The sequence below is a fragment of the Microcebus murinus genome, chromosome 9, assembly GCF_040939455.1.
Source record: "Microcebus murinus isolate Inina chromosome 9, M.murinus_Inina_mat1.0, whole genome shotgun sequence".
NCBI lineage: Eukaryota > Metazoa > Chordata > Mammalia > Primates > Cheirogaleidae > Microcebus > Microcebus murinus.
In genome coordinates, this window is record NC_134112.1 from 91,774,273 (window position 1) to 91,792,184 (window position 17,912).

General features: G+C 39.4%; 1 protein-coding gene and 1 pseudogene across 2 annotated transcripts in view; one reads left to right on the forward strand and one right to left on the reverse strand.

The window, feature by feature from the left end:
- The first annotated feature begins 260 nt into the window (after positions 1-260).
- MGAM (maltase-glucoamylase) overlaps positions 261-17,912 on the forward strand; it is an 89,578-nt gene continuing 71,926 nt past the window's right edge. The window contains exon 1 of one of the 2 annotated variants that reach the window (XM_076006670.1): positions 261-387. The gene's annotated coding sequence lies outside the window, so the exon portion shown is untranslated. The remainder of the gene's footprint in view (positions 388-17,912) is intronic. The other variant, XM_012768041.3, reaches the window with a different exon arrangement.
- Positions 11,662-12,572, reverse strand: LOC142872937 (proteasome subunit alpha type-6 pseudogene; annotated as a pseudogene).

Sequence of the window (17,912 nt, forward strand, 5' to 3'; positions counted from 1 at the left end):
TGTGATTAAAGAGATAATACAGATTAAACTTCAAGGTGTCATAAAAATGTAAAGTTTTATTACTAACTAACATCTGAAAACTAGATGATGTATGATCCCTAATGTCTCTCTTCTTGGACGCACACCAATGTGTGCCAGTGTTCCTGTCTGTGAGGGCACAGGTGGGAAAGGAGGAAAGAAATGTAAGGCAGTGTAAACCTGTTGAATAACATATTTCACAAGAGAAGGAAATGTTGTAATGGCTGTAATGCCCTGTTTAAGTCATTTCTGCTCTCACCTTCCTCTGAACATTTCTGGGCAGAGAAATTACTCCTACTCCACCCAACTCCTTTTTTCTCTTTCCAGGGGGAGTGTGATGTGAAGAGCTTTTGAGTGGAGCAAAAGAAGGTACGATTTAAAGCTTATACTCTATGGAGTCTGGGAAAGATGATCTTGACAGATAGGTGTTGTAGGTGGTGTGTGTATGTGTGTGTGTGTGTGTGTGTGAGAGAGAGAGAGACAGAGACAGAGACAGAGACAGAGTCATGTAGGACACAGCAAGGTAATGAGGTAGATCTGGTTTTCCTCCAAGGCCTGTAGAGTCAGTTCTTGTGGGATTTGCTGACTGTTCTCCCCTTGTCTATCCCAGTGGTGCATGGTGGAAGAGACCACCTCCTTCCAGCCCAATCTAGTGAGGCTCTTCCTGAGGGCTGATGGACTTGAGGAATGGTTCTTGACTGACTTTAAGCTAATCATACCACTTGCTGTATATTATATTATTTTAATTTCAGAAAAGACAAACTGAGGAGGGGCTGGGAAACTGATGTTGGATGTCAGGTACTTATCTTAGCTCAGCTTAAAAATAACATTATGAAGGGCATATAATCATCCCTAATTTACAGATAAGGCAGTTGAGTTCCAGAATATTTAAATGACTGCCCAAGGTCTGAAACAAGTCAATAGAGAATCTGATAGTCAAGCCCAGGCCAGTTTGATTTCAAGCCCCATGTTCTTTCTGTTGACACCATATTGGGGCTGGGGACCCAATGAAACAATAGATGAAACAATCATTTAGCATAATACATAGGACATAGTAGGCACTCCATAAACATTGTTATTGTTATTCTGATAGTTCCTTTTTTATTTCCATAGATTTAGGGATACAAGTGATTTTTAGTTACATAGATTAATTGTATAGTGGTGGCATCTGGATTTCTGTGCAGTCATCACCCAAATAGTGTTTACTGCAACACATAGGTGGTTTTCATCTCTCACCCCCTACCCTTTCCCTTATGAGTCTTTAATGCTGATTATGACATTCTGTATGACCATGCATATCCATAGCTTAGCTCCTACATATAAGTGAGAACACGTGGTATTTGAATTTCTTTTCCTAAGTTACTTTGCTTAGAATAATGGCCTCCAGTTCCATCCAAGTTGCTGCAAAAGATATTATTTCATTCTTTCTTATGGCTGAATAGTATTCTATGGTATGTACATATATACCATATTTTCTTTATCTACTCATTAGTTGATGGGCATTTAGGTTGGTTCCATATCTTTGCAATTGTGAATTGTGCTGTGATAAACATATGAGTGCAGGTGTATTTTTGACATAATGACTTCTTTTCCTTTGGGTAGATACTCAGTAGTGAGATTGCTGGATGGAATGGTAGCTCTTTTAGTTCTTTGAGAAATTTCATGCTGTTTTCCATAGAAGTTGTACTAATTTACATTCAAACTAAGAGTGTATAAGCATTCTTTTTATCATATTAATACCAACATCTATTGGTTTTTTGAATTTTTAATAATACCCATGCCTGACTGTGGTAAGGTGGGATCACATTATGGTTTTAATTTGCATTTCCCTAATGATTAGTGATATTGAGCATTTTTTCATGTGTTTGTTTCACGTCATTTGTGTATCTTCTTTTGAGAAATGCTTGTTTATGTCATTTGCTCACTTTTTAATGGGGACATTTGCTTTGTTCTTGCTGGTCTATTTGAGTTCTTTGTAGATTCTGGATGTCAGCCCTTTGTCAGATGTATAGTTTACAAATATTTTTTCCCATTCTATATGTTGTCTATTTACTCTGTTGATTATTTATTTTGCTGTGCAGAAGCTTTGTAGTTTAATTAAATCCCATGTATTTTTGTTTTTGTTGCATTTGCTTTTGGAGTCTTATTTATGAATTCTTTTCTAGGCCAATGTCCAGTAGTTTTTCCTAGGTTTTCTCTTTTATTGTTTCAAGCCTTATATTTAAGTCTTTGATCCTTCTTTAGTTAACTTTTGTGTTAATGAGAGATGGGGATCCAGTTTCATTATTCTGTGTGAGGCTATCCAATTTCCCCAGCACTATTTACTGAATCATGTATCCTTTCCCTAGTGTGTATTTTTGTCTAGTTTGTCAAAGATCAGTTTATTGTAGGTATTTGGCTTTATTTCTGAGTTCTCTGCTCTGGTCCATTGGTCTATATGTCTACTTTTATACCAGTACATGTTGCTTTGGTTAGTATCACCCTGTAGTATAATTTGAAGTTGGGTAATGTGATGCATCCAGATTTGTTCTTTTTGTCTAGTATTTCTTTGGACATTAAGGCTCTTTTTTGGTTCCTTATGAATTTCAGGATATTTTTTCTAATTCTGATGTTAGTATTTTAAAAGGAATTGCATTGAATCTGCAGATTGCTTCGAGTAGTATGGACATTTTCACAATATTGATTTCTCTGATCCATGAACATGGGGTATTTTTCCATTTGTTTGTGTCATCTACAATGTCTCTCATCACTGTTTTGTAGTTCTTCTTGTAGAGAACTTTCACCTCCTTGGTTAAGCATATTCTTAAGTATTTTATTTTATATTTTTTTGTAGCTATTATAAATGCTGTTGAGTTCTTGGTTTGATTTTCATCTTGGTAACTATCGGTGTATAGCAGTGCTACTGATTTGCATATGTTGATTTTGTAGCCTGAGACTTTACTGAACTCATTTATCAATTCTTTTATTGTCTTTTCGCATGTTCCCCAGTTCCTTAAACCTTTACCACTCCCTCCAACAATGGCATATCCAGCACAGTTATATCTTGTTTAGCCTGGAATTACTGAATATTTATTTATTTTTTTATTTCAGCATATTATGGGGGTACAAATGTTAAAGTTACGTATATTGCCCATGCCCCCCTCCTCCCTCGAGTCGGAGCTTCAAGTGTGACCATCCCCCAAATGTTGCACATCGCACTCATTATGTTTGTATATACCCATCCCCTCCCCCCCCCACCCGCCTGACACCTGATAAGTGTTATTCCTATATGTTCACTTAGGTGTTGATTCATTAATACCAATTTGCTGGTGAGTATATGTGGTGCTTGTTTCTTCATTCTTGAGGTACTTCACTTAGTAGAATGGGTTCCAGCTCTATCCAGGAAAATATAAGAGGTGCTATATCACCATTGTTTTTTTTTTTTTGTTTTTTTTTTTTTGAGACAGAGTCTCACTTTGTTTCTCAGGCTAGAGTGAGTGCCGAGGTGTCAGCCTACCTCACAGCAACCTCAATCTCCTGGGCTCAAGGGATCCTGCTGCCTCAGCCTCCCAAGTAGCAGGGACTACAGGCATGCGCCACCATGCCTGGCTAATTTTTTTTTTTTGTATATGTATTTTTAGTTGGTCAATTAATTTCTTTCTATTTATAGTAGAGACGGGGTCTTACTCAGGTTGGTTTCGAACTCCCAACCTTGAGCAATCCACTGGCCTCGGCCTCCCAGAGTGCTAGGATTACAGGCGTGAGCCACCACGCCTGGCACCATTGTTTCTTAAAGCTGAATAGTACTCCATGGTATACATATACCACATTTTATTAATCCACTCATGTATTGATGGGCACTTGGGTTGTTTCCACAACTTTGCAATTGTGAACTGTGCTGCTATAAACATTTGAGTGCAGGTGTCCCTTTTATAGAGTGTCATTTGAGTTTTTACATAGATGCCCAATAATGGGATTGCTGGATCAAATGGTAGATCTACTTTTATCGCTTTAAGGTATCTCCATATTGCTTTCCACAGAAGCTGAACCAGTTTGCAGTCCCACCAGCAGTGTAGGAGTGTTCCTATCTCTCCACATCCACGCCAGCATTTATCATTTGGGGACTTTTTGATAAAGGTCATTCTTACTGGAGATAAGTGATATCTCATTGCGGTTTTGATTTGCATTTCCCCGATGATTAGAGATGTTGTGCATTTTTTCATGTTTGTTGGCCATTATTCTGTCTTCTTTCAAAAAATTTCTGTTCATGTCCTTTGCCTACTTTTTGATAGGGTTGTTTGATTTTTCTTTGCTGATTTTCCTGAGTTCTAAATAAATTCTAGTTATCAGCCCTTTATAGGATGTGTAGCTTCCAAAAATTTTCTCCCATTCTGTGGGTTGTCTGTTTACTCTCTTGACAGTTTCTTTAGCTGTGCAGAAGCTTTTTAATGTGATCAGGTACCATTTATTTATTTTTGTTGCTGCTGTGATTGCCTTTGGGGTCTTCTTCATAAATTCTTTGCCTAGGCCAATGTCTAGAAGAGTATTTCCAACATTTTCCTCTAGAATTTTAATAGTTTCACACCTAAGGTTCAAGTCTGTTACCCAGCATGAATTGATTTTTGTGAGACGTGAAAGGTGTTGGTCTTGTTTCAGTCTTCTACATGTGGCTATCCAGTTTTCCCAGCACCATTTATTGCATAGGGATTCTTTTCCCCAAGTATGTTTTTGTCTGCTTTGTTGAAGATTAGTTGGCTATATGAGGATGGTTTTATATCTGAGTTCTCTGTTCTGTTCCACTGGTCAATGTCCTTGTTCTTGTGCCAGTAAAAAGTTGTTTTAATGACTATAGCCTTGTAGTATAGTTTGAAGTCTGGCAAATTGATGCCTCCTATTTTGATTTTATTGCCTAGGATTGATTTTGCTATACGGGGTCTTCTCTGGTTCCATACGAAATGTAAAATTATTTTTTCTATATCTGTGAAAAATGATGATGATATTTTCATAGGGATTGCATTGACTCTGAAGGTCACTTTGGGTAGTATAGACATTTTAACAATGTTGATTCTGCTGGCCCATGAGCATGGTATATTATTCCACCTGTTTACATCCTCTGTTATTTCCTTCTTTAATGTTTCATAGTTCTCCCTGTAGAGGTCTTTTACCTCTTCAGTTAAATATATTCCTAGGTACTTTATTTTCTTTGTTGCTATTTTGAAGAGAATTGAGTCTTTGATTTGGTTCTCACTTGTACTATTGTTGGTATATATGAATGCCTCTGATTTCTCTGTTTTGATATTGTATCCTGAGACTTTACCAAATTCATTTATCAGTTCAAGGAGTCTCTTGGTTGAACCCTTGGGGGTTTTCTAGGCATAATATCATGTCATCAGCAAAGAGTGAGAGTTTGTTCTCTTCTGCTCCCATTTGGATGCCCTTAATTCCACTCTCTTGTCTGATTGCTGTAGCAAGGACTTCCAGCACTATGTTGAGTAGAAGTGGAGATAGTGGGCAACCTTGTCTTGTTCCAGTTCTAAGTGGCAATGCTTTCAATTTTTCCCCATTCAATATGATATTGGCGGTGAGTTTGTCGTATATGGCTTGTATCATTTTTAGGTAAGCCTTGTCTATGACTATTTTGTTGAGTGTTCTTATCATAAAAGGGTGTTGAATTTTGTCAAATGCTTTTTCTGCATCTATTGAGAGGATCATATGGTCTTTGTTTTTGCTTCTGTTTATATGGTGAATTACATCTATAGATTTGTGTATGTTGAATCATCCCTGCATCCCTGGGATGAAGCCCACTTTGTTGTGGTGAATTATTTTCTTGGCAAGCACCTGGATTCGATTGGCTAGGGTTTTGTTGAGAAATTTTGCATTTATATTCATAAGGGATATTGGTCTGTAGTTTTCTTTTTTTGTTGCATCCTTTCCTGGTTTTGGTATCAGGGTTTTGTTCGCTTCATAAAATGTGTTGGGGAGGATTCTATCCTTCTCAATGTTGTGGAATAATTTCTGCAGGATAGGCACCAGTTCTTCTTTGTAGGTGTGGTAAAATTCAGGTGTGAAACCATCTGGTCTGGGACTTTTCTTTTTAGGAAGGTTTTTTATTGCTGTTTCAATTTCAGTACTTGATATTGGTCTGTTCAGGAATTCTATTTCTTCCTGGTTGAGCCTAGGGAGGCTGTGTGTTCCTAAGAAATTGTCCACTTCCTCCACATTTTCCAGTTTGTGTGCATAGAGGATTTTGTAGTATTTATAAATTATATCTTGTATCCCCATGGCATCAGTTGTAATTTCTCCTTTATTGTTCCTGAGGAGCTTATTAGAGATTTTTCTTTTCTGCTTTTCATTAGTCTAACCAAAGATGTGTCAATTTTGTTTATTTTTTCAAAGAACCAACTTTTTGTTTTATTAATCTTCCATATAGTTTCCCTGTTGTCAATTTCATTTAGTTCTTATTTGATCTTAATGATTTCACTTCTTCTGCTGGGTTTGGGGTTGTTCTGTTCTTCTTTATCCAGCTCTTTTTGATGATTTATTAGGTTGTCTATTTGTGATCTTTTCAACTTTTGTATAGAGGCATTTATGAAAATAAACTTTCCTCTCAGGACTGCTTTAGCTGTGTCCCACAGGTTTTGGTAACTTGTGTCTCCTTTGTCATTTAGTTCAAAGAATCTTTTGATTTACATCTTGATTTCTGCATTTATGAAGTGATCATTCAGCAGAAAATTGTTTATTTCCATGATTTTGTGTAGAAATGAGAACTCCTGTTAGGATTGATTTCTACTTTTATTCCATTATGATCTGAAAAGATATATGGTATGATTTCTATTTTTTAAATTGAGACATGCTTTGTGTCCTAGGATATGGTCAATCAGAGAATGACCCATGAGCTGACGAGAAGAATGTATATTCAGTGGTTTTGGGGTAGAATGTCCTGTAAATGTCATTCAGGCCTATTTGTTCTAGAGTTCTGTTTAAGTCCGTTATTTCTTTGTTGATTTTCTGTTTGGAGGATCTGTCCTGTGCTGTCAGTTGGATGTTAAAGTCTCTGACTGTTATGGTGTTGTTGTTTATCCATTTGTTTAGATCAAGTAGAGTTTGCTTTATGAATCTGGGTGCACCTAGGTTGGGTGCATATGTATTTAGAATTGTTATGTCTTCTTGTTGAACTGTAACCTTCACCATTATATAGTGACCTTCTTTGTGTTTTAATACTTTTTTTGATTTAAAAACTAAGTTATCTGTAATCAGCACCACCACGCCAGCTTTCTTTTGGCTTCCATTTGCTTGAAACATTGTTCTCCACCCCTTTACCTTTAGTCTAACTGCATCCTTGCAGGTTACATGTGTTTCTTGAAGGCAGCAGATACTTGGCTTGTGTTTTTTTTGTCCATTCGGCAAGCCTATGTCTCTTGAGTGGGGAGTTCAAGCCATTCACATTTATTGAGATAACTGATAGGTGGGGCAGATTTCTGTTCATTATGTTGGGTTGAACTTTGTTACTTTGTTTTCTCTCTTGAGCCATTGTGGTTTCTGGGCTTTGATCTTTAGCTTTTGGGTAGATTTACATTCATGAGTGTTTATTGTGCTGATCTGTGGGAAACACTGTTTTGAGTACTTCTTGAAGGGCTGGTCTTGTCTTGGTGAATTCCCTCAGTCTTTGCTTATCTGAGAATGTCTTGGTTTCTCCTTCATATACAAAACTTAGTTTTGCAGGGAATAAGATTCTAGGCTGGGCATTATCCTGTTTCAGAAGAGCAAGAATGGGGCCCAAGTCTCTCCTTGCTTGTAAAGTTTCAGTAGAGAAGCCTGGTGTTATTCGGATTGGCTTTCCTTTTTATGTAACTTGCTTCTTTCGCCTTACAGCTCACAGAAGGTCCTCTTTAGTTGATATTTTGGTCAGTCTGATGACTGCATGTGGTGATATCTTCCTATTTTCATTGAATCTCTCAGGGGTCCTTTCAGCTTCTTGAACTTGTATCTGGAGATTTTTAGCAAGGCCAGGGAAATTTTCCTCTATTATATCTTCAAATAGCTTGTCTAACCCTTCAGTGTTTTCTTCCCCTTCTGTTAATGCTATAACTCTCACAGGGGGTTTCTTTACATAATCCCACATCTCTTGTAGGCTTTGCTCTTTTCTCTTGTTTCTCTGCTCTATCTATGTGACTGATTTATTTAATTGGAAGTGTTATCTTCAGTCTCTGAGATTATTTCTTCTGCTTGATCTACTCTATTAATGAGGCTTTCCACTATGTTTTATAGTTCCCTGAATTGGTTCTCCTTTTCTAGGAGTTTGGTTTGATTTTTCTTCATTATTTCAATTTCTTCAGTGAATTTTTCTTCCAGGTTCTGGAATCTTTTTGCATTTTTTTGTGTTGGTTATCCAGTTTTTCTTGCAAGTCGTTTAATTTTCTTAGGATCCATGTTTGAAATTCTTCTGTCATTTTAGTGGTCTCATTTTGGTTGGTGTCCATTTCTAAGGTGCTAGTGCTCCTCTTTGGGGTGTGCTTTCCGTTTGGTTCTTCATATTTCCAGAGTTCCTTCACTGATTTCTTCACATCTGGATCAGTTGTTGCTTCTTGCCTTTAGGTTTTTGTTTGGATAATGACATGCCCTGTTTAGTCTCTGAGCCAGTAGGTGGTGTTTGTGGGTGAGATTCAACCACACCCTGTATGATGAGTCAGTAGATGCCATGAAAAAGCTGTGCTGAATGTCCTCCCTGTCAGTAGGTGGTACTTGCTGGGAGGAGCAGGCTACACTGTTGTTTTGGGGTCTTGTAACCAGCTCTTGTTATTCTGGAGAGGCACTCTAGTGCCTCAGGTTGTGAGTGGGGCTCTGGGACTTCCAGGTGAGTCCTTATTCTCCACCGCAGTGAGGACTGATCTGGGAGTGAGTCTCGGCATAGCTGGGTTGGGTAAGCCTGCCCTTAGTCACCAAAAATGCTGTTATCAGGGATCAAAGTTCTGTTCTCTGCTTCCGGGAACAGCTGTCAGGGAGGGACTGGAATAACCCCACTCAGTCAGAAAATCTGCTTGTGGGGGTTGGGCCGTCTGAGACCCTCAGTCTGGAGCAGGCCTCACTCCATTCTACCCTCCCCAACTCCACAGCTTCCTTTGGGCTTCTGCCAGCCAGCCAGACCTCAGGCCACCGGGTCTCCCCTGGCTGTGATGCTGGCCGGGAGGTTCCCTGCACAAGGTCACTGCCTGGGCTGGGCACATGCCCCCCCTTTGGGAGGATGGTTGCCCTCAAGCACGCTAATCTGCCCCTGAAAGCACACACACCTTAGTAGGCTGTTCACGAATATCCCTTCTGTGCCCCGAGCAATGCAAGACCTGGGTGCATGGGATCTGGTCTGCAGGTCTGACCTCTGGGCCTTGGAGTTCAATCCCTAACCCCACCAGGGACAGGAGTGCCACTCCTAATTCACCCACAGGAAGCCCAAGCTGGGTTGATGTCTCTCAGCCTCAGGGTCTGCCCCGTTCTCCTGGGATCACTGTGCCAGCAGCACCTGGGAGGGCTGGCTGGTAGGGAGCTCACAGTCTGAGTATCCCTCAGTCAGCTGTAGGGCCCCAAAAGGAAAGGTCTTGTTCCTTGGAGATGCCTCTGGCTGGTGGCTATATTGCCTTTCTTGGCAGCTGTAGATAGGGACGGGCTAGGGGAGAGTGTAGCAATATGGTGCCTGCTGTGCGGCTCGGATCTGTGCACATGGAGGTGCCCCGAGGTATGTATGCTCATCTGCTTGCTTCTTTCTTCTAATTTCTCCTAGAATCTGTCTTTTCTGCAGAGACATTCTGTCTGGCAGTGTTTCTCATCCGCCATCTTGCTCCACCCTCTCATTTATCAATTTTAGGTGTGTTTGGGAGTAATCTATAGGATTTTAGGTATAAGATCATATTATCAGCAAATAGAGATAGTTTGACTTCATCTTTCCATAATGACTACGTGTTGAATTGACTTGTGTTGAAGAAGTGGTTATTTCTGTGTTTTCTGTAGCTGGAAGCAGGGAGGCCCCCTAGGGGCTAATGCTTGATCCAGAGGTGGGGTCCAAAGGTCTGGGAAAGGGTGGTAGCTGGGGGATGGAGAGGAGGAGGTTTTCATCACATTACTAGTTCTCATGTTTGCATGGTCTCTGCAGCTCCCAAGAAGACATATTTTCCTGACATCCCCAAGCCCAGGTAGGGCTGTGTCACTGGAAAGCAGCCAGTCTAGGTACCAGTCTTGTACCTTGGTCTGGCCTGAACCACCTCTCTGAGTCCAGGGACTTGAGTCTAAACCTTTAAACTGCTATAGTCAGACAACATCATAGATGTCAACATGTACGGCTTTCTACAAAGTAGGTGCTTGATAATTTTTCTTTTTTAAACATTATGACTACCCACTCTGTTCATAATTCTAATTTAGGGTAGAATGAGAGATTGGCATAGTTGAAGGAGCTTTGGATTGGGAGTCCAGGGTCTGGGCTCTAGTCACAATTGTGGCAAATGCATAATAACCATCATGATTATAACTGATGCATATTGAGTTTTTACCAAGTAACACTAAATTTTTTACTTGCATTATTTTGTTTAATTTATAGGTTTATTGGATAGGTACCATTTTTATCTTCATTTAAGTAAAGGAAACAGAGGCCTACTTTCCTAAGCTTCCTAGGCTGGTAAGCAGATCGGTGCTTTGAATTCAGGCAAGCCCAGTTCAGATCTGGACCTTTGAATCAGCACTCACAAAAACCTTACAACATTACTGGGTCTCAGTTTCCTCTTCTGTAAAATGAAGGGGCTATGTTTGGTGTGCTTTAAAATTCCTTAAGTATAATACCAAAAGGCGCAACCCACATAGTTCTGGAGGTGGGTGGATGTACATTTGAGTGGCAATTTAGATACTTGCTGACGTGGAGCCATTGTGAACATCAGAGAGATAATGTAGGCAAAGGTCTTGGCACCCAACAGGCTTCCACATGTGTTCAGCTTTCCTTCCCTTCTTCTTTTACCTTGAAATTCTTTGATCCCATGATACCAAAGAGATGTAGTAAGTCAGTGTTCCCAAAGGCTGGTCTGTAGATTTTGCTGGTTCCTGACAATATTTTCACTGGTGGTTGGTGAAATGAGAAAAATAGGAACAAGAAAGTTAACTTTTCAAAAAGATAAATTGATTCCATTTTGATTGTCTGAGTCTATGTCCACTATGACATGACCGTGATAAAAGATGGTGACTTTAGTTTTTCACAGTTTATAAATTTAGGTCCCTTAGCCTAATTTTTTTTCTGAATTTTCACTGGCTTATAAAGACAAATGTCAAGAAATAGCAGTCATTGAACAGAGCTTTGAAAATTGTGTGGTAAGAGAGCAGTTGAGAAAAAATTTCCAATATGTCACAGACTGAGACTTTTGTAAAATTAAAAATAAGTTACCAGAAAAATGAAATTAAAATCCAAGGATATATAGATACAAACTCTATTTTTTAATTATCAGGATCAATGGACATGAAATGACTGTTGAATTGTAATAAAAGCTTCTCAACATTTATCTTCCATTTCTGTACTAATTTCCTTGGGGATTGGCAACCACAAGTTCATGGATCACACTTGGAGTATCACATAGGGGAGAACTCTTGTCTTACCTGGAGGAAGGTTCACTGAGTAATAGAGCAAAGTTCTTTTTTTTTTTTTTTCCAAAAGGATTGTTTTTGTTTATACAGAGTCCTACCACTTCACAGCAGTAGGCCTGGGAGAGCTTCCTTTCTCAATCCAGGGGCCTCCATAATGTTGATTTGTTGTTGCCAAACACACAGGCAAGTGGCATCATGGATTTGGTAAACTAGTAACAATGTTTAATCTCTCTGTCTGCTAGAGCAACAATGTGAGCATCAATCTCTGCTTCTGTAAGAATCCTGAATTTAGGATTTTCAGCTGTAACTGAAAATTACTCCAACTTCTGTTTCTAAAGGTTTGAAATCAATTGATAGAACAGTAGACAAGCATGTAATTGCAGTTTCTACTGTTTGTTCAAATGTCCAATCAGATTTCTTCTTCACTTGTTTTCAAGGAAGCTGGTTGACTCAGTTTGTTTAACTCCTGCCGCAGTGGCTTTAAACCCACAGTAGTAACCTGCAGGATCACACTTGTACACCCGAGGGCCTTGTTCTTCATCTATACCAATTAAAATCATACAACAACCGAGAGGCCTCATTTCAGCATTCTGTGTGTAGACCTGAGAAATGTCAGCAATTCTTTTACACAGCACGTCCACAGGAATCTGATACCCATACTTGTATTTCCAGTTAGTTCCCTCTGTACCTGGGATCTGCTGTCAGCTGTCATTCCTGTCATCACACAGCCAATGTTTTCGGTTATCTTGAATAAGTGAGTCACTGTGCTGGAATCCAGTAACTTCTCAGGTATTTTCTTCTGTGGAACAAGTCTTACTTACTGCACAGTCTTTCCCTCTGACAGCTACTGATGTAAGGCCACCCTGGTTAATAGCTTTAAAAGCATATTCTACTTGGTAGAGCCGGCCCTGGAGTGAAAAAATGGTAATGTGGCGATCAAAACTGGCGCTGGAACCGCGGGACATATTGGTGCACCACTTCAAGCACAATATCTGGGCTGAGCAAAGTCCTTAACCTGGGACTTGTGAATGTAATTCAGAGAGCCTGTGAACTTAGAAGAGGAACATTTTGCATGTTTTTTCTTTGCTAACCTCTAACTGAAATTTAGCAATTCTCTTAAGTATAAAGTTAGGCTGCAAACCCCAGTGGTGTTAGTAGCACCTATGGCTTTGGTACCAAGAAAGGTCATAGTTACTTTTATATCATATGTTTAAGACAATATTGAAATATTATTTATGCTTATCACTTTTTTGAAATTGCGGTAGTTATTAGACATGTTGCTATATTGTTAGTCGCCATATCATTAAATAGGCATGTATTGCAATTTAAAAAATATTCTAGTGACTGTATTTCAATGTAATTGGTTTCCTTATTTATCTTATCTCATGTTATTCTAAGAGAGGTCCACAGGTGTCACCAGATTGCCAAAGGGTCTCGAAGGCAAACAAGCTTAAGGACACTTGTTGCAGTGCAAGAAAAGCAGAAGACTGTTTTGAAAACATTTTCCAAACAATTGTCTTCAAGCACAGGTCAGCAGATTGTGCTACTAAATGACACTGGGTTCCTGAGAGATTAGGAGTCACTGGGAGAGATCAGGGCTCTTCTGGGATATTCGGGTAATTCATTTTCTGCTCTTTATCATCTACAAATTGAGTCAATCTGTGATCTCTTGCTAGACACATTGAGTATCCTTACCACCAAATGGACATTCAGTGCTGGAAGAAGATAGAATGAATCTAGGGGCTCTAGCTTCCCCCTGGAGGTCTTAGGGATGTCCTAGCAGAGGAAGACCTTGATTACTAATTAACTAACAATTCTGACCTGGAAATGAAAGCTAGGCATTCATTTACATTTGAAAGCCATTAACATTTTCTTGATAGGCCTGTAAACAGTTACCAGGGCTCCGGTAGCTTTCTGTGGACTGTGCTCCTCTGCTTTTATTGCTAAGCTGTCCTTCCAAAAGAGAGTAGGCGCAGCTGCAGGAGGTAATGAGGTATGTTTGCGAAATGTATGTTCATTTATGGCTACAGATGTGTGTGTGCGAGTGCATGTGAATTTGTGTTGATCTCCTTTAGGCAAAATGCCCCTGTTAAATTGGTAAAGCACGGACAGATATAAACAGTATCAGCAACAAATCAAAAGTTACTTACGTGTGCACATGTAAAACTAAAGTCAATGTATTTATCTTTTTTCTTTGTGTGTGTCTGTGTATACATGTAGTATGTATTTCTCTGGTCCAAAGCTGGATCTACAAGCCTGTGTGTTTGTGTGTTTCTATGTGAAATGTGATGAATTATTTAATATTTGGGGTGAGGTACCAGGTAGAAATTCTTTCTGATTCTGGAAGTGAGGTGGGGAGAAGTGAGGAAAAAAGTTAGAATTTGGAAATGAGATTAGAGCATTTTGGGACATTCGTGGAGTTGTGATTAAGCAATGGTAATTAGAGAAATTAGTCCTAGTCAGAAAATTGAAGACTCTATTACTATCTTTATGGATATGATGCATCCTTGGTTGATCAAAGGAAGAATTATTTTAGGGAAGAGTCTGGGATGCATGTATGAGTTGGCGTGTGTTGGTGGGTAGGAGAGATTTCATGCAATCTGGAAGGAGGTCAAGAGAGGAAAGACACAGTATGTGTGAAACCTAACGGAAGTGCCTGGGGTAAGGGGAAGGTAATGTATTGTTTTTGGCCCTTCCCTGGTAAAACTCAAAAACGAGTTGGGTCTTTACTGTTTTGCTAGAGTCTAGCTACACACACACGTGTGTATTTGTATTTCTCTTCTGACAGGCCACTGACGGGGGAAGGGAGGGCTGCTATTGGGGAATGGGAGAGAGGTCAAGATCTGTCCTTATGGGCCTCACTGGAAAAGGCTGCCAGTGGGTTCCCAACACGGGGATACAGGGTCTGAGCAGAGGCTTTGATGTCCTGCAAGGGATTCCTGACTGGCACACCCTCTGCTGGTCTCATGTCACTATGTGCAACAGCGAGTGCATATGTGCAGGTGGGCGGGGGGGGGGGGGGGTGGGTGGGCGGTGAGGGGGAGGGGTCTTTGGTTTGTTGTGCTGTGCTATCAAGGACCAAATGAAGTGGAAAGACATTTCATCCTTACCCCCAATTTAAGACCCCTCATTGCTGTTTCTTCACTCACACTTTCGCAGGATGTCAGTGATTTATTATCAGGCTTGCCCCCACAAATAAGTTTTGGCGAACTCTCAAAATTACTTTATAAGCTATTCCATAAGTATGGATTGGAACTTGAAGAAGAAACTTTCCATTTAAAATTGGTCAGGGTGGCAGCTCCGGAATGTGATGGGAAAGCTAAGCATTTGCGCACTCTGGTGCTGGGGTCACAGCAGGATATATTGTCTTCTAGAGATAGCCCCTTTGTGGTTCAGATGGGGAGACAGGCCCAGAGAGGTTAAGTGACTTTTCCAAGGTCACACAGCTGTGTAGGATCAGAACTGATTCTTAGATCTCTGCACTTTGGATGTGGCCAGACTTGCAAAAAAAGAATCATTTGTTAGCTACTTTTTTCCTTCTCATTCCTTAAGTAGCTGGGAAACAATGGACCAACTCATCAAATATTGCCCAATATTTGTGAAAAGTAGCCATGGCTTGCTGCGGGTCCTCTTTGCAAGCTATTCTTGGTCTCTATGAAACTATCCCCTTTTCCACTAGGCCTCTTGCCTTGTGTTATCAAAGGATTTTAAAAGAATGGCTCAGATCTCCATATACAAATCAGGCACTGGCTATAATACAGAAAAGAGGACAGTTGTCTAGTTTTCCAAATTAATTTAGAAAGCCATTTTGATAATTTGGAGCCCTACATGGTTTATATGTTTACTTCGCCTAAATAAATTTGAGCTTCAACAATTATTCACATCACCAGATCATTCAAATAGAAAAGAATTATTATTGAGCCAGCATGATTTATATACAGTAATAATTCTCACCTTTTCAGTAAGATTTTCACTGACCAACCTAATTAAAATTGCAACCTTCACTGCAACATTCTTCATCTTTTTTCCCTGCTTCATTTTTCTCCATAATGCTTTCTCCATAATGTCCAAGCTACTGTATATTTATTTATTTTGTTTATTTTCTCCCCCACAAGAATGTAAGTGCCCCGAGGGCAGGGATTTTCATCCTTTTTGTTCTTTGCCATATAGCCAGATCCTGGAAGAATGCTTGGCACATCGTAAGAGCTTGATAAATCATTCATGAATGAACAAATAAACTGCAGTCAGATTTCTCTTTCCTCCAAGGACACAGCTTTGATACCTGGTGTTGAATAAACATGAGAAATGAGGTGCATCAGTGGCTGCTTCTCCTTATTCTCACAGAGAATTTAGAACAGTGCTGTGGGCCGTAAACTTAATGTGAATTGATACTACAGATGCTTTCAAAATATTTTAAAATGCCCCAACTACTGTGGAGACTGAAATATTGCCGACTTTTTGTTTCTATAAGCCTTTAACTTCATGGTTGTCTTTGGAGGGATATAGGCATCTCCTGTATAAGCTACGCCCCTTGATTTACAAACCTGTGTTGGTAGATACATATGTTTTCTGCATTTGCATCACACTGAAGGAGCTGGTATGACTTGGCCTTAAGAGCAATGACTTTGGCTTCAGATTGCCAGATTTGGAGACTGGCTCTGCTGCTAATGAGGTCTGGACCTTGGGCAGCCTAGCCTTTCTATGGCTTGGTTAATTCATTTGTAAAATCAGGATAATCATCGTAACTCAAAGGTGGTCATGAGGACTAAATGAAATAATGCATATAAGTGCTTAGCCTAGTACTGTGCACATTCCACGTACTTGGTTAATGAACCATATACTATTTTATAAAACTGCGATCTCACAAAAGGCCTAAGCTGATGTGCACTGGAATATTGTGGCATAGAATATAAAGTAACAGCTGTGCAGTCCAAAGGGCATGTGTTCTGATTGTGGATTTGTTCCTTATAGCTGTATGACATCAGGCAGGCCGTTTGACTTTTCTGAAGCTTATTTTTTTCATCTGAAAGTAGGAATAGTAGCAATAACTAACTTGGGGTTGTTATGAGCATTGCACTAAAAATATCATGGAAATCTCTTGGCATGTTTGTTCAATCATTGTTAGCTATTATTATCATTAACATTAAAATTACATAATTATATGTTTGTCATATATAAAAGAAAGGAATATTTAAATATTGATGACAGATTGCCAAATAGCAGTTTTTAAAAAACAGTTTTTCTTTTAAAAGCACTTAACACTATTTAAATTACTTCCTTTGTTATTTGCCTTTTTCCATTTTTTGTTGACCTTAGTTTTTCTTAAATTACATTCTTAATTGAGATAATAAGCTTCACCATCAAGGTCCTTATAATGCAGGAAGTAAGGTTAATCAGATAATGGTGGAGGAGTATTTTTTTTCTTAATGTTTAAGGAAACATTTCTGTTACATAGCTGGAAAATAGATATTATTGTTCCGTAGAACAAGTAACCATGTTTGAATATATGAAGCAAAAGGATTTTGGACAAGAAGCAAGCAGATTAAAAAAAAATACCAATGATATTTTATTTAAAATCGTTTTACCTATGTGTTTTAATTATCTATTACAGGGTAACAAATGCCCCCAAATTTTGTAGCTTGAAACGACAAACATTTGTTATCTCCTAGTTAACCAAGTTAGCCAGTTAACCAAGCAGTGCTGGTTCAGGGACTCTCATGGGGCTCCAGCCAAGAAGCTGTTTAGGACCACAGTCATGGGGTGGCTTGGTGGGAGATGGAAGGTTGCTTCCATGATGGGAAGGCCTCAGTTCTTGCTACCTGTTGGGAATTTCCATAGGGCTGCCTGAGTGTTATGATGATGTGGTTACTCACTGTTTCTTCAAAAAATGATCCAAGAGGAAGGAAGAAGCTGTAATGCCTTTTATAACCCAGTCTTGGAAGTTGAACACCATGTCCTTTCTTCATATTCTGCTGGGAATGGGTAGCTAAGTCCAGCCCACCCTCCAAGGGTAGGGGTGGGGGTGGGGGAACCTTGGCTCCTCATCTTGAAGGGAAGGGTATCAAAGAATTTTTGAACTTTTAATAAACTGCCATATCATGAATTTAAATAATATTGAATTCTATTTTATTTCACATATTTACTCAGTGCCTTCTCTGTGGAGATCTATACTATCCCCAATCTTTTGCTGTTACATGTAACGCTATGATGAAAAACTTTTACCTGTACATATATTGATTCTCAAATGTCCAGGTATATTTATAGGATGACTTTCTATAAATGAAATTGCTGGGTTATGGGTGTGA